Below are 14,008 nucleotides of genomic sequence, written 5' to 3' on the forward strand. Positions count from 1 at the left end.
ATGTCAGCATTAAGTCATGGCTAAAAAATATATAAAGACTGGTGGAGAGATTCTGGCTGGGTTGATTTTTTTTTCTGAAATGCTAAAACTGGCAATTGAAAAACCGTAATTTTGAACATGATTAGCTAATTCTCCTCTTAATGAGTTTGAAGTATGACTAACGCGGGGCTGGAGGATGTGCATTTTCATCAGGCTCCCTTCTAGCGCTCCAAATGGCAGCTAGGTGGGCTGTAATAGTCTCTCTCCCCTCTCCTTTATCCGACTGGAGTGCCGAGCTCCAGATTTGGAAACTCCTAGACATTGCTGCGAAATGTATCATAGGCCGTGACTCACTACGAAAAGGACAAGTGTGTAAACTGCCTTAGCAGAGAAAAGTCTTCTGCCAATCGCTCCCTTTCTTCTGCGACAAGCGTTCACTTCTTTCTCTCTGATTCATATCCTGAGGAAATCAACATGACACAAAATGGCTGCTGTGTTCAATTAAAAGCAAAAAGCCTCCAACCCACACTTAGAGCACATAAGCTTTTGGAAATCCCGAGAATTTGTCTCCCCTCCCGGAGGCCTTGGTGCCATGTTAACCATTGAATGAGTGCTCTACGTGCTAGCCCTTTGGAAAACAGCCCTGCGCCTACACCGTGGATCTGCCTCACTGCAGGTCTAAAGATGGAAATCAGCCTCAGGAAGAGCGGCACCTGCAGAATGACCTGCTGCCATCGAATATGCTGGCTTCCCATTCGAAAGCAATAGTTGGCATTATTTGGGATTTTACCAGAATCCGGGTTCCACTTTACGTTCCCCACGTATCATTTCACTGAATCTAAATAACTCGATAAGTCCCTTTGTGGCCCCTAAGCACAGTTGAGGGGAAAAGGGACCCCGAGTGGTGAATGAATTTCTCAAAATGATGTATTAAGTAAGACATACATTGGGATTCAAACCTCCAGCTGCTGAATACCAGCACATCAACTTTCTGATTCCTCATTTAGTCCTTGGAAAGGCAGAAACACAGTTATCTCCATTATGCACATGAGAAGGAGAAAAACAAGTGATCTATGATTGAGACTATACGGATTACCGACAGGTTTGATCGGAAATCTGAACTTAGCTGAGGCAGGGCCCCAGCGTTCACATTCTGGTCACAGATATAAAACTCAGATGAATCCACCTCCTCAGGTTCACTTCATGTGGATGGTTCCCAAATCAACTCAGATAAAAAACGTACGCTCTTCACACTGTATGCTTTCAAAGTCTCGGGACACAACAGCCGCGACAGTACATTGTGATTTGAATACGTTCTGAAGAGGTTCTAGGAAAAGGGGGGCACTGGAGAAAGCTTGTCAAGCAACGCGCCTAACGGAAGAGGTAACATGATCCGATGACGGCTAGAGCTGAGTCTGTTTCCTGATACCTCCCCAGCTATTTTGCGGGAAGAAAAAGATACTCTGAAGAGCCATGGAAAGAAAGCATAACTTTAGCATTTATCGGCAAGGCTCTATTACAGCTATGGCTCATGCTCAAAGCATCGAAATGCTGAAGGAGAGGAAGGAATTTTTCTGAGTTTACTGTAAAAGCTACTAGTGATGACTCTTTCCTTGTCTAGTAGGTTTCCAAAGGGTCCCATCAAACACCAACTAGAAAAGTTATACATCAACCCCACACTCCCTCTTCATAAGGAAATGCAAAAGGGCAGACAGGAGGAGGGTGAATTTTCTAGGAATTTTCCACACAATGTATCCAGTTAAACAGGAAGGAAAGAAGACCATTTAAAGGTTAATTTTGTCAACAGAGCTTTGCTGGATAAATGGAGTCAATTTTGATTGTCTACTCCAGACCCGCTCACGGGCAAACCTCCAATTTAATAAAGACAGGGTTGCTTTAAAGAACCCCTGGGAGGGTAAACACGTCTTCTTATTGACAGTTTACGTCCAAACCATGTGCCACTTTCGTTTCTCCTAGAGCACGGAGCTCAGCCTTAGGTAAAAGGATGCATTTGCTAAGACTTCTGTAAGAACAGTGTTTTCAATAGCCTATAATATCTGGGAACGTCTATGGGGTCTCACTGGTCAACAGCTCCAAAAGAAGTTACTTAGTTTTGGCATTGGGCTTTTTATTTGTTAGCCTGCGGTATTTAGTAGACTCTCCATTACTCTGCCAAATGGATATATTAAATTGACTCTTAATGACTTATTGTTATATTCATCAATTAATATATCTCTCAACCTTCATTAGAGAAGTTTTTTTTTATTTTGCAGTGTGTAGAGACCAACACAGAGAACTTGTCAACACACAGAGAATAGAGACTACGGAATACTGGATGCTAAGAAAGATACCTATACATGCTCCTCCTAAGGCTTGGGAAATCATTGAAGAAGGGAGCGCAGAAAGGCAGTAAGAGCCGATAGTGGGAATCGCCACAAGAAAACTGTTTACTGGACACGGCAGAACAGGTGCAAATGTTAATCCACAGCAGTTGAGACAACATGAATATAACCGGCACATGCTCACGACATGCAAAATGCCAGTATGGGGAGGGAAAGTGGGCACAAAGTCCCACCCTTAGTTAAGAAGAAATTGGCAACCGATAGTCATGGAGAGAAGGAGAATAAGTTTTCTTTAAGGGTATGACATCTGGTGGGTTGACCACACGCTAGCAGGTCTCACACCCAATGGGCAGTACAAATTATACCTAATGAGATTTAAATTTTTTTTAAGAGAACACAAAATTAAGTGGTTAGGAGCAGAGGTGGAACTCAGAGTCAGGGGAAGGGAATGAATATGATCAAAATGCATTAGAAAATCTCAGAGAACTAATTAAAAATGAGAATACAATAGCAGCATTTTCCTAGCAGCTAGGAGTTGGGAGGATTTCAAACTGTTCCCCAGTACTCTGAAATAAACGTCCTAATGTCATTCATGAATGAATTAACGTGATTCACTAATAATTTGGGGGGAACTCTAAATATTTCGCTTTGCATCCTTAGCTGTGCTTCTGTGTGTCTCTTCTACGACAGGGACATACTGAGCATTTCTCAAGCTTGTCTGATTAGAGAGTACCTTCTGATTTAGTGGCACTTATACCAAAATGTCATTGACCTTGATTCCGGGAAAGGAAGTGTGCTCTCCACCTTTGTACAGTCTAGAGAGACAATTCTTAGCAGCATTCAAGCTAGAAGCATGGGAAGTATATAGGTGATAAGAACTACCAACTGGCTATGCCTTTGACTGGGATACCTGGGCCTCTATCTAAGATCCTTCAGCATAGTCAGTGGATACTCCTACTCCCCAGTATCCCATGGCACACTTTTCAGTGCCACCTTCATGGTAGTGAAAACAGTGGAGTCCTGCAGTGTCAGATGGTAAGGAGGGACAAGGCAGGCACTCTTCTCACAAGGACTCTCCAGCACTAAGAAGCACAAGGACGGAAAGGTTATTTTACTGTGTCCCTGAACACACACGTTGATTACTCTAACAAGTTCCATTGGCAGCCTTTGACACACACTGAAAAGAACCCCAATTCCTTTAGCAGATCATTCTGGATCTGCTGGATGGAGCTCCTTGGGTCTCTCCCTCACCTAAGACTCACCTAGTATAATGGAATCATACCTCTCTGTAAGATCACCTGTAAAAATGACTTTATAATGTCACTACACCATTTATCATGGCCTACAGAGGAGGAAACAGATGCCCAAGGGAATGGTGCATCTGTTAGAGTTTTATGAGAGAGGAAGTCTGTGGGTGAAACTTCTGTCTACACCACACTTTCTTCACAGGAAGAACACCTTCTACCCAACACCCAGACCACTTGAAAAATTCCTAATGCATCATACGGGTATCAGAGTCAGGCTGCCCTGTCCTCAAGGCTCAACTATGTATAAAACACATAGCTAACTCATTGATATGCTCTGCATTTTGAAATAACTTTAGCCAAGATTTTAGCCAATTGAACACAAATTAGCACAAATATGGAATCCTTTTTATCCTTAATCTAACTGTGAGTGACATATCTTAGTGTCTTCAAATCATGAGGTAGAGATTAGGAAGGGAAAAATTGTCACCAGTGTAAGGCCTGGCAGAGTGAGATTGAAACCCACACTCAGATTTCCCATTCAGTTTGCCATTAAGTGAGTCAAAGTCTTTGAGAGATTTTCAGTGGAAGTTCATGACCAGCTTAATGTTTCTCTAATTTCTAACCCTTAGTATGTTGTCCTATAAACCAGTACCTTACTGAAAACTTAGTACAATTATTTTATGAATTTCAGGTTTATTTTTCCTATTTGAACACAGAGCTCTGGCCTTCTGTATCCCACAGCCTTCTCGTCTACTATTTCCCAGCAAATGTCCCCTTCCAGGCCCTATATGCATTCAGGACTCAGCACAGATCAAGGGTGGCTCCCATCCACCCCTGGAAACTCTCCAGCCTTTAACAACATTGACCAGGAAGGAAGGATGTTCAGCTGTGCATTCCTATAGCACCTAGTGCACATGCTATTGCACACACTCTACACGTCTATTGTCATGCATCTCCCTACTTGACCTCTGCCAGCCTGAGAACAGAAATCTTAGACTATTTCTCTTGCAGCTCCAGAGGCTAGCTAGCAATTGAGAAAAGCGTGCCTAGTCCAGTGAAGGAACACGAAACCGAACGAGATATCCAGCTGTTTTAGGGAGTTCCAAGTCTTTTGCGGGGAGAACAACATGTAAAGAGAACAACAGAAGGTGTACTTCCCACACACCAGTGGGTTCAGGGTACTTTGGAAGTGGAGATAAGAAGAGACTACTGTCCCCACAGTGAGGCCTCAGAGAGCCGAACTGAACAAAGTCTTGAAAGAAGAGCAGAGAGTCAGCAGATAGCGTTCACAGAGGAGTACGTGGGCAGGAGAGGGCGAAGGCAGACTCCTGCAGGGCTGTATTGTGTGCTGTACAGTACGCCGACTTTCCTGGAAGAACCAGCCCTCTGCCCCCACCCAGCCTGCTGGTTCTAATAGCACTGCCTATAGTGTTCTCTGCTTTTCCTGGGGCACCAGACTTCCCAGAGGTTTTGAACAATGATCCAGCCTCTTGAAGAAAGTAGACCTGAGGGCACAGGTAGTGGCGAGGTTGGCGAGGAGTGAGTGGGTGTTGGGGGTTCGGTAGAGAGATCATGGATAAGGTGGAAGGAAGGGTCACAGTCTTTTGTTCAGGTGCCCTATATCTTTCTGGAGTTTGAATCTTTAATCTGACTTATATCTACAAACACAAGATCCTAGCCAACAACAGCAAGATGTTCAAAAAACCATCACCTACCACATATACACAGAAAGAGGCCCAAAGGGGTGCTTGGGATTGCATTGCTCAAATGGGTCCTTCCTATTTAGTTTGTGTTAACTTGAAACAAGCTGGAGTCACTTGGGAAGAGGGAAGCTCAACCGAGAAAATCCCTCATGAGAATGGCCTGTGGTGGTATGTTTTTTTAATTGATGATGTGGGGGGACCATCCCACTGTGGAAGGTATCCCCTCTCCTGGGGCTGGTTGTCCTGAGCGAGTCATAAAGAGTAAGCCAGGAAGGCACACTCCTCCTTGGCCTCTGCTTCGATTCCTGCCTCCAGGGCCTGCCTTGATTTCCTTCAGTGCCAGACTTCAAACCTAGAGATGAAACAGAGTTTCTTCCTCCGGTTGCTTTTGGCCATGGTGTTTATCATAGCAATAGAAAACCCTAACCAAGACACCTATCGTTGGACTCAATCTCTTCACTTAAATATGGAGACACAGGCTCGCTCGTCTATCCCATTGCCTCCCATCCTACTCCCAAGCGCCTATGGAGACCCAAACTCCTCTCCAAAGCAACTGTTCTGTGCCTAAACTGCTTTCTCTATTTCTTGCTGGCTAGTTAGTCTCAAAGTCATCCTGGGGTTTAATTTTGGTAAAATAAAGTAAAAATAGACAGAAATTTCATGACATGGCCACAAAGTAATGACTTCATTGTTTTTTAATTTACCCAACAACTTCGTCCCAGCATGCACCTGTTCTGGAGTAGGCTATCCAGAGACAAATGAAGCATTCTTCTTGGCCTTAAGCAACTTACCAAGTGAAGGAAGAAATAGCACAGTTTCCCAGCATTCCTGGACCTCAAGTTAGCCATCTGGGAGGATATGAACTTATTATTTTTATAATTTCTGGTAAGTCTTTTTTAAACCACTCATGATGCAAATGAAAACATCCGCTCACCATTTTATAGCTACATTTAAATTTATTTTTAATAAATAAAAATGGCCTCATTAGCTAGGCCAATTGGACATAGCACTTTGGCTAGCTTTTGAAAAGGTGACATATACTCCAAAGGCAATTATTTTTCTCTCAAAAGTATCTGAAAGGAATGTACTATAGGGTCTGAGTCCTCCCACCCACAGGAGGTACAAAGCCTTTCCGCCCAAGGCTAAACAGCATCATTACCCTAGAGGGATTTAGAGTATTCAGAATAGATATGTTTTAAAACATCTGTTAAAATAATGAGCTCTGGAATTTTTATTAACTTTCCAGACAGTCTTCTATCTGCCCAGAGGCAGGTACCAGGATCACCTTAGGTCACATGGAGTGTCTCCCCGCTTTGTGATTCTGCAGTTGTTCAAACTGGATTTTGCCAAGCCTGTGACGAGCTGAAGAACTAGCTCTTCTTGTCCTGGTTCTCCTCCTATGTAGGTCAAATCCCATCGCAGTGAGGACCCTGCCAATCACCACCTCATGACCCGGTTATTTTAGATAGCCTGAGAAAATGAGAATCAAACTCAACCTCTAAGTCAGAGTTGCCTGTTACAGAATTTGACCTGAATACTATTTAAATTTAAAGTGTGTCTGTGGCGTAGTTTTCTCTTTTCAATCTTCAAGATACGAAGTGAGTACAGAGCCGTCACAGGAAAATTATCAATGAGTACACCAAGTTGCCTGATGGAGACTGCAGAGTCACGGTGTTTGGGGGCTCAGAACTATGCATCTTCAGATAAGAATGATTTCCATCTTTGCCAGGCTGACAGGGCATGCCTGTACTCACAGAAATCACCAGGCAAAGCCGGGAGAATCATAAGGTCCAGGCTAGCCTGATACATGTAGTGAGGTCTTGTTTTCAACATGCAATAGCACAGAAACAAAAACAAGTGCTACAGAAGTACAGCATAGTTTACCTAATACGTGTATAGCTAGCGTTTGATCCCCAGTGCTACACATACATGCATACGAACACACATGTATACGCATGCATGGACATGTACACAAATGGTATCCATCTTATGTCTGTCATGCATTCAAGTCAAAGAGAGACAGGGAAATTTGCCCAAAATATGTCAGGCATATTAATAAGCTTTGTTGGCCAGCGAGCTAGCTCAGCAGGCAAAGGCACTGCTGCCAAACCTGACAATCTGTGTTCAACCCCACATAGTGGAGAGGGAGAACCAACTCCCCAAATTGTCCTCTGACTGCCACAGGCATGCCATAGCAAATGCACATACCCCCATAAATAAGTAAGCATCAAAGTTAAAAGAAGCCCTCTTATCATACAGGGTACCCCAAACCTGAGGCTTCTTTGCCCACTCATTCCCAAGGGGCTAATTTTGGGCACACATTCTTCTGTCTTGGCATGAGGGGCTAGTTCCTGTTCTCTGAAATGTCCTTTTATGAGAATGAAAACACCCTGAGAGGAGGTTGCTTTGTTGGGTCTTGCTATATTTATTGAGTCCCATTAGTTAGAATGGAAGTTCTACCAAAGTATGGAATCTCATGCCGAGAACCACACCCAGGCCATAAAAAGTGCTTGACATTGGTTTGCTGAGCTGTCCAACAAAGAATGATATCTGTTAAGACGCAACTTCATTCCCCTTCTATAGCTGCTGTAAATATTTTCTCTGACCCTTTCAAACAGCTTGGAGTTCGCTAGAATACTTGTGGGACTCTCTCTTTGCTGTCATTATTATATCCATTTTACCAACTAAACCGAAGAACACTTTATGACAGGAACCATGTTTCATGGGATCACAGTCTTTGTGTTAAAATAGTAAGCGTTCAATAAATGCCTACTGCCTGAGCAACGGAGAGACTGGGGAGAAATTCTTCTCTTGCAATTACTAATGCTACAGATTTATGACCGAGCATCATATCTCAAACTCTGCCTGGACTCCAGAGCCTTCTGTAGACCAAACTGAAGAAGCCATGAGTCACTACACTTGGAGGGGAGGGGTGTGTGTTTGTGCAGGATTTGTTTCCCGACCTCCATGACTCATGTGTATAATCACCCAAACTGCATCCTGTCTGGGGAAGTAACCAAAACCCTTATTTCTGGCCCCAATGGCTTCTTGGTTTTATGAGTAAATGCCACTGGCATGCCATTAAATAAATGCCCTCAGAAAGCCCTCAGCTAGTGCCATCACCTACAACAGTCTGGGTTGTAACCCATCAGTCTTGCTTGGAGAACATGAGGTGACGGCCTCTCTTTCTCAACTTGTCTCTATCTGGTGGTCTGCCTCCAGGTTCTGGCTGGGATGCTCTCCTCCAAAGCAAAGGTCAAGTCATTCTCTTGCACACAGTCAGTGGGTCTTCCCATCTACAGCAGTGGTTCTCAACCTCCCTAATGCTGCGACCTTTTAAAGCAGTTCTTGATGTTGTGCTGACCGCCAACCATAAAATCATTTTCAGTGATACTTCACAAGTGTAATTTTATGACTGCTTTATAAATCTTAATGTAAATATCTGACATGCAGGATGGTCTTAGGTGACCCCTGTGAAAGGGTTGAGAACCACTGATACAGAAAAGAAATTTAATTGTATGTGTGTGCATTTCCTGGAGGCCAGAGGTCAACTGGGTGCCATCCCCAATTGCTCTCTACTCTTCTTTTTATTTATTTATTTTTTTTTGGACAGGGGCTTTCACTAAAGCTGGAGCACACCAATCCAGTTCGACTGGCTGGTCAATGAGCCTCAGGGATCCCTTGTCTCTACCTCCCTTGTGCTAGAATTGCAGCTATGCACTGCTATACCCAGAATTTTTCTGTGGGTGCCGAGGATTGAACCCCATTACTCATGCTTGCACAGCAAGAAGTTTATCATCTGAGCCATCTCTCTAGTGTAATATCTAGCGTCCTTTAATTCTTAAAATTTTTTTAGACATATAAATGTTTACCTACAAGTGTGTATGTGTTCCTTTGCATGTCTGGTACCCAAGAGACAAGAAGGGGGCATTGAATCTTCTGGGACTGGAGTTACGGGTCACTCTGTGGGTGCTAGGAACTGAGCCCAGGTCCTTAGCAATAGCAGAAAGTGCTCCTAACCACTAAGCCATCTCCCCAACCCCAAGACCTAACTTTTTAACCTAATTTCCAAGGTCTTCTAGAACCTGGCCTCGGTCTACTTCACTTATGGTCTCTTCCTCCAATACCATAAGCTTCCATTTACCAGCACCATGGACGACATTTCTCAATGTATACAAAGTTTCCCCTTCACTCTGTGACTCTGTTCTGTCTGTGCCTCTGGCATTGCTTTCTCCTCCAATCTCTAGATGTCCAAAATCTGAACTTTTTCAAATCTCACCAAATAGTACTTCCTCTACCCTGTCTTCTGTGCTTGTCCCACAGGGAAAAATAACTTCCCCTTGGAGGCTGCTCCCATCTGAGCTCTCTAAAGTGTATGATAGACACATGATCTCTACTGTGTTTGGCTCTCTAGTAAGGCTTTGTTTGGCGATGTTAGAATTTTGGTCAGTGCAATCATCTTTCAACTAGCCATGTGAAGTAAAATGAAGAGTCAATATAAAATTTAGTTGAACGGAAAATTGAATTTATTCCCTCAGAGTCATCAAGGAAGGCTCAATGTGGAGGTTTCTCCTTCCATTCTTTACCTCCTTTCCTGAAAATGCAAGATTAAGAAAAACTCCGGTCTCTGAAAACAGCCATTGTCTTGTTTTATCGTCCCGGGCTTCCTTCCTCCCAAGACCCGCCTCCCTGTGGCCTACTTTGCTAGCAGATGTCATAAGCTCAGCGGGGAAAGATATAATTTTGATATTAACTTGAATTAAGAAAAAAGAAATGTAATTAAAAGTGGATCTTCTGTTTTAAAAAGAAAACTTTTTAAAAGATAGTATGCACTGCAAACAAAGACTTCGTTGTTACTTTCTGTGGCAGGGTATCTGAGCTACCAGACCCATCTCTGGGCAGATGGAGACACGAGAATCGATGCAATAAAGCCCCGCTTTGTTTGATTACAAAGCGCGATGCTTTCTTCCCATTCTGCTTACTCGCTCAGCACTGGTCCTGAGAATGGGGACAGAGAAGATAAGCCGAGGTTCACCCAAGCCAAGGACAGATATGGCAGGAACAGAGCGTCAAGAATTCTCTCCGTCCAGTGTCTTTTGGCAGTGACAGCCTCTAAGGGAAGCCTGGGTGGCCCTCCTTTCCTGTCTCTCTGGTGGCTGCCACCCCCACCTGTACCACCTAATGACCGCACCGCCATAGACAGATTTGCCATTTCTGTCTCAGCTAAGAGAGCCACAGAATACCTGCTGTAATAGGACCATGTAGACTTTAGTAAACTCTAAACTGCTGCCCAGATAGGAGTTGTAGCTAGCTAGCTACACATTCAAAACTGCCCATTTTTTCCCTCATTCTTCTACTTTGGTCTTTGCATGCATCTTTAGAGGCCCAGTAATAAGAATTTTCAGTTCTTCAGGATACATTGACTCTGTCACAGCTTCTCAAAGTTGCCTCTCTAGTAGAAAATGTAGTTTTAGACAACATGTCCGCAGATGGGATTTTACTTCAGGGATACTTTGTGAAAACCATGGTTGACTAGCTTTGGCCTGCAGGTCATCCACGCACATGCCCGGCATGTTTGGTAAGAACGAAACACCAGAAGTAGAAAGAACTATCTAAGCTTGTTTCCCGGCATAGAGAATGAAACTGGTGAACTTTGTCAGACTTCCAGATGTCTCCTTAAGGTACCATTTGAAATGAGGGTTTCAACTCTATCTAGTACCCTCACCACCATCAGGAGAGGCATAAAACAACCCAAATTTTCCATACCTTCCTCTGGACCACACTCTTCTCTAGGAAAGACAGATCTGATACTGTTAAAGAAAATATCAATCACACTTGTGGTAAAAAGGTCACTACATTTTTTAAACAAATTGGTCCTTTGAGCAAGATGAATTTTAATGGATTGGTTTATTAACCTAAAGGTTGAACCAGACTGAGAGTAACTAAATGATTTGTTCATAATTAGAATTATTTATAATTATTTTACTTGGGAAAAAAATATCACCTTAAATGTCAGGATGTTTTTTAATTGCCTCAGATGAGATTTGAAATAATTGACTTTGCAAATGTATTTTTTAAAAAAAAACTCATTTAAAAATATCCAAAACTGCTAACTGCTGACAGTTTGTCTAGAAGAAGCAACATATCGATAGCCATTGCTATGGACGGAGCAGAAATTGATCCATAATTTTCTGAGCCATGTGAATTGTGGTCACTTCTATATTCTAAAACAGCTGAAATCCTGAGAGAGAAACCCATATTCTTACTCTCCATTAAATCTGCCCTTTAAGTGTACTATGTGAACATTTCTATATAGTTTTGATTAAAATGCAGAATGAATTTGTTTGAGAGGGGAAGGAAAGTATGCACACACACATATACATACAAATGCACACGTGTGTGCAAGCGTCTGTGCTTGGTAATTTTAGAAACATACAGCCTTCTACATATTATACATGTGGCTAGGATTTTTGACTTTCGGCAGGTGAGTAGCGTGTGACTTAAACTTTGCATTTTTGTGATTGGTGGAGGAGAGGAGGAGTAGCTTCCTTTTGTTAGCAGCTGGAACAAAAGTTTAAAATAATTTTGAAATTTGGGACAAGCACTAGAAGAGACCCAATGGGGTCGTGAGGATAGTACGGTCTAGCCATGTCACAAACTGTTGACGTCTGCGGGTCGATGGCGCTCTTCAAACGTACAGTTAGATGCAAGGAGGAAGATCTGTGAGCACTCCAAGTGACAGATGAAGGAGAGCTGTCAAGCACCTTACAAATGGCCTACACTGCTCTCCCCACAGGCCACACTACCACTTAAAGCCGAGGGGAAGGAGAAAGAATACCAGTGCTCTCGTAGGTGACCTTCAACAGCCTGGCCCAGGCCAAAGACCCAACTTTATGTAAGACCCAACATTTCATTTTGGTGGAAAAAGAAAAAAATCACAAGTGACCTGGAACATTCTAGAAAGGGGAGAGAGTGACAGGACTATTATGATCACAGACTGTCATTGCTTCTTCTAAATAGTCTGACCATATGCTCAAGACATGACATTGACCCGTGTGTCCAGGACACATAAAACCCCCAGGCACCGTGTGGACGCCATCAATCACTTATCTGCATGAGAAATAGAAAATGGGACTGAGGCTGGAAAAAGAATACCTGATTCTGTGACACACACACACACACACACACCAAAAGGGTGTAAAATGTCTTGTTTATCAAAGAGATTAGTTCTAAAAGTCTGGGGAGTTACATGTACAAATTGTCCACAAATAGCAGAGTAAGATATGAGCGCAGATATGCATGTATGCCGTCCTCTCCAGGACTCAGCAAACTCCCTGCTGAGAGGAGCGAGGCTCTATTAGCTGATTAATTATTATTAATGCCAACTTTTATTTAGCTAGCAATTATAATCTATTAAGAGCATTTCTTCACATCCCCTTCCTTATTCAGTCCTGGGAACAATCTGTAGCGCTCGTCGGCAATATATTATTATCTCCTTTTTTTACACAAAGGAAAGGGAAACTCCAGGGTTTCCTTGCTTAGGCTAATCCCGACAATAAGTGGCAAGTTCTAGACTAGAAGACAGACTTTCTGATGGCTGCTCCGCTTCCTAGAACGGCTGTGGAAGATCCAAGGGAAGAAAGAGAAAGTGGGAAACATTGGTTCAGAGTGGAAAGAACCTGGAAAAGCCGACAGGCCAGAATTCCTTCGCGTTTAGGTCAAAGGGGGAGGAGGTGTGGCTATATGACACAGCTAGATCAGATCGGCTCACTCCAAACTTCCTTACGCAGCTGCACATCCCCTGCCAGTCTCCCACCCACCCGCTTTCATGTCAAGCTTCGTAAGCAGCCGAGTTGAAACCAACTTCAGACTGATATCTATTCTCAAGCCCTCCTTCTCTCAGACGGCCACCTTTTTCTCTTTCTTTTGTCCTCTTTTGAGCAAACCCCCCCCCCCCGTTACCCTCCTCCTGCCTTAATATTCTCAATCAATGGCTTTCTGCACTCCTCTCCCCCCCCCCCTTAATCTCTGCTAACCACTCTCATTTTGGTCTATCCATTTTCCCAGGTCAGGGGCTCTGTGCCTCTTTACCCATAAGCCCCCTGGTCATCCTCTCTCTGGCTCTCACCTGTACTCCGCAGTCACAGGCACCTCCTGGTCGCCCCTCAGATGTCTTCCTTCTGTCCGCCTGAGGACTCCAGCCTCTCTCCAGGGCCTACCAGCTGGGGCTGTGCAGTCTTCGGGCCCTTTGTTATTCCACTTCCTTGGTTCTTAGCGCTAGTAAATAACAACACACAATACAAGATGGTCTCAGCTATGTTTCTCGCCTGCAGCCTCCAGCAGTGCTATCTCAGACCCCAACATTGCAACAAAGAAATCTCACAGTTGGGTTAGTGAAAACCAGTACAGGACAGGAGCAGAAAACTTCAGCACTTCCCAAATTGCTCAGCCCCAGCTGCCCTCCAGGGGCTCCCCCTAGTGGGAGATGCTGAGCACTGCAGGCCTGTAGTAGGTTTGGAATCCTGTCTTCGGGTGGGAGGAGGGGAGTGAAGCAAAGGAGAGAGCACACACTGTGTTCTGTGAGCAACAGCGTCTGTGTGAATTGCAGGGCGGAGGTCCTCTGAAATCAATCGGGGAAATCCTTTGGAAAGCTGGAGTTCTTGGGACCCGACGTCTCGGAGTACAGGTGGAAATGGTCTAAGGAGTCAACAAGCTTGCAGGGCTTATACTGTACAAG

General features: G+C 43.8%; 1 long non-coding RNA gene across 1 annotated transcript in view; it reads right to left on the reverse strand.

The window, feature by feature from the left end:
• The window catches only part of LOC142846190 (uncharacterized), a 57,664-nt gene extending 43,965 nt beyond the window's left edge, over window positions 1–13,699 (reverse strand). Inside the window, exons 1-2 of the long non-coding RNA XR_012910042.1 lie at window positions 13,400–13,699; window positions 367–439 (exon numbers count right to left, since the gene is read on the reverse strand). This is a non-coding gene — a long non-coding RNA (uncharacterized LOC142846190). The remainder of the gene's footprint in view (window positions 1–366; window positions 440–13,399) is intronic.
• Between the last annotated feature and the right edge of the window lie 309 nt (window positions 13,700–14,008).

The sequence above is a fragment of the Microtus pennsylvanicus genome, chromosome 3 (genome assembly GCF_037038515.1).
Source record: "Microtus pennsylvanicus isolate mMicPen1 chromosome 3, mMicPen1.hap1, whole genome shotgun sequence".
In the NCBI taxonomy this organism is placed as follows: domain Eukaryota; kingdom Metazoa; phylum Chordata; class Mammalia; order Rodentia; family Cricetidae; genus Microtus; species Microtus pennsylvanicus.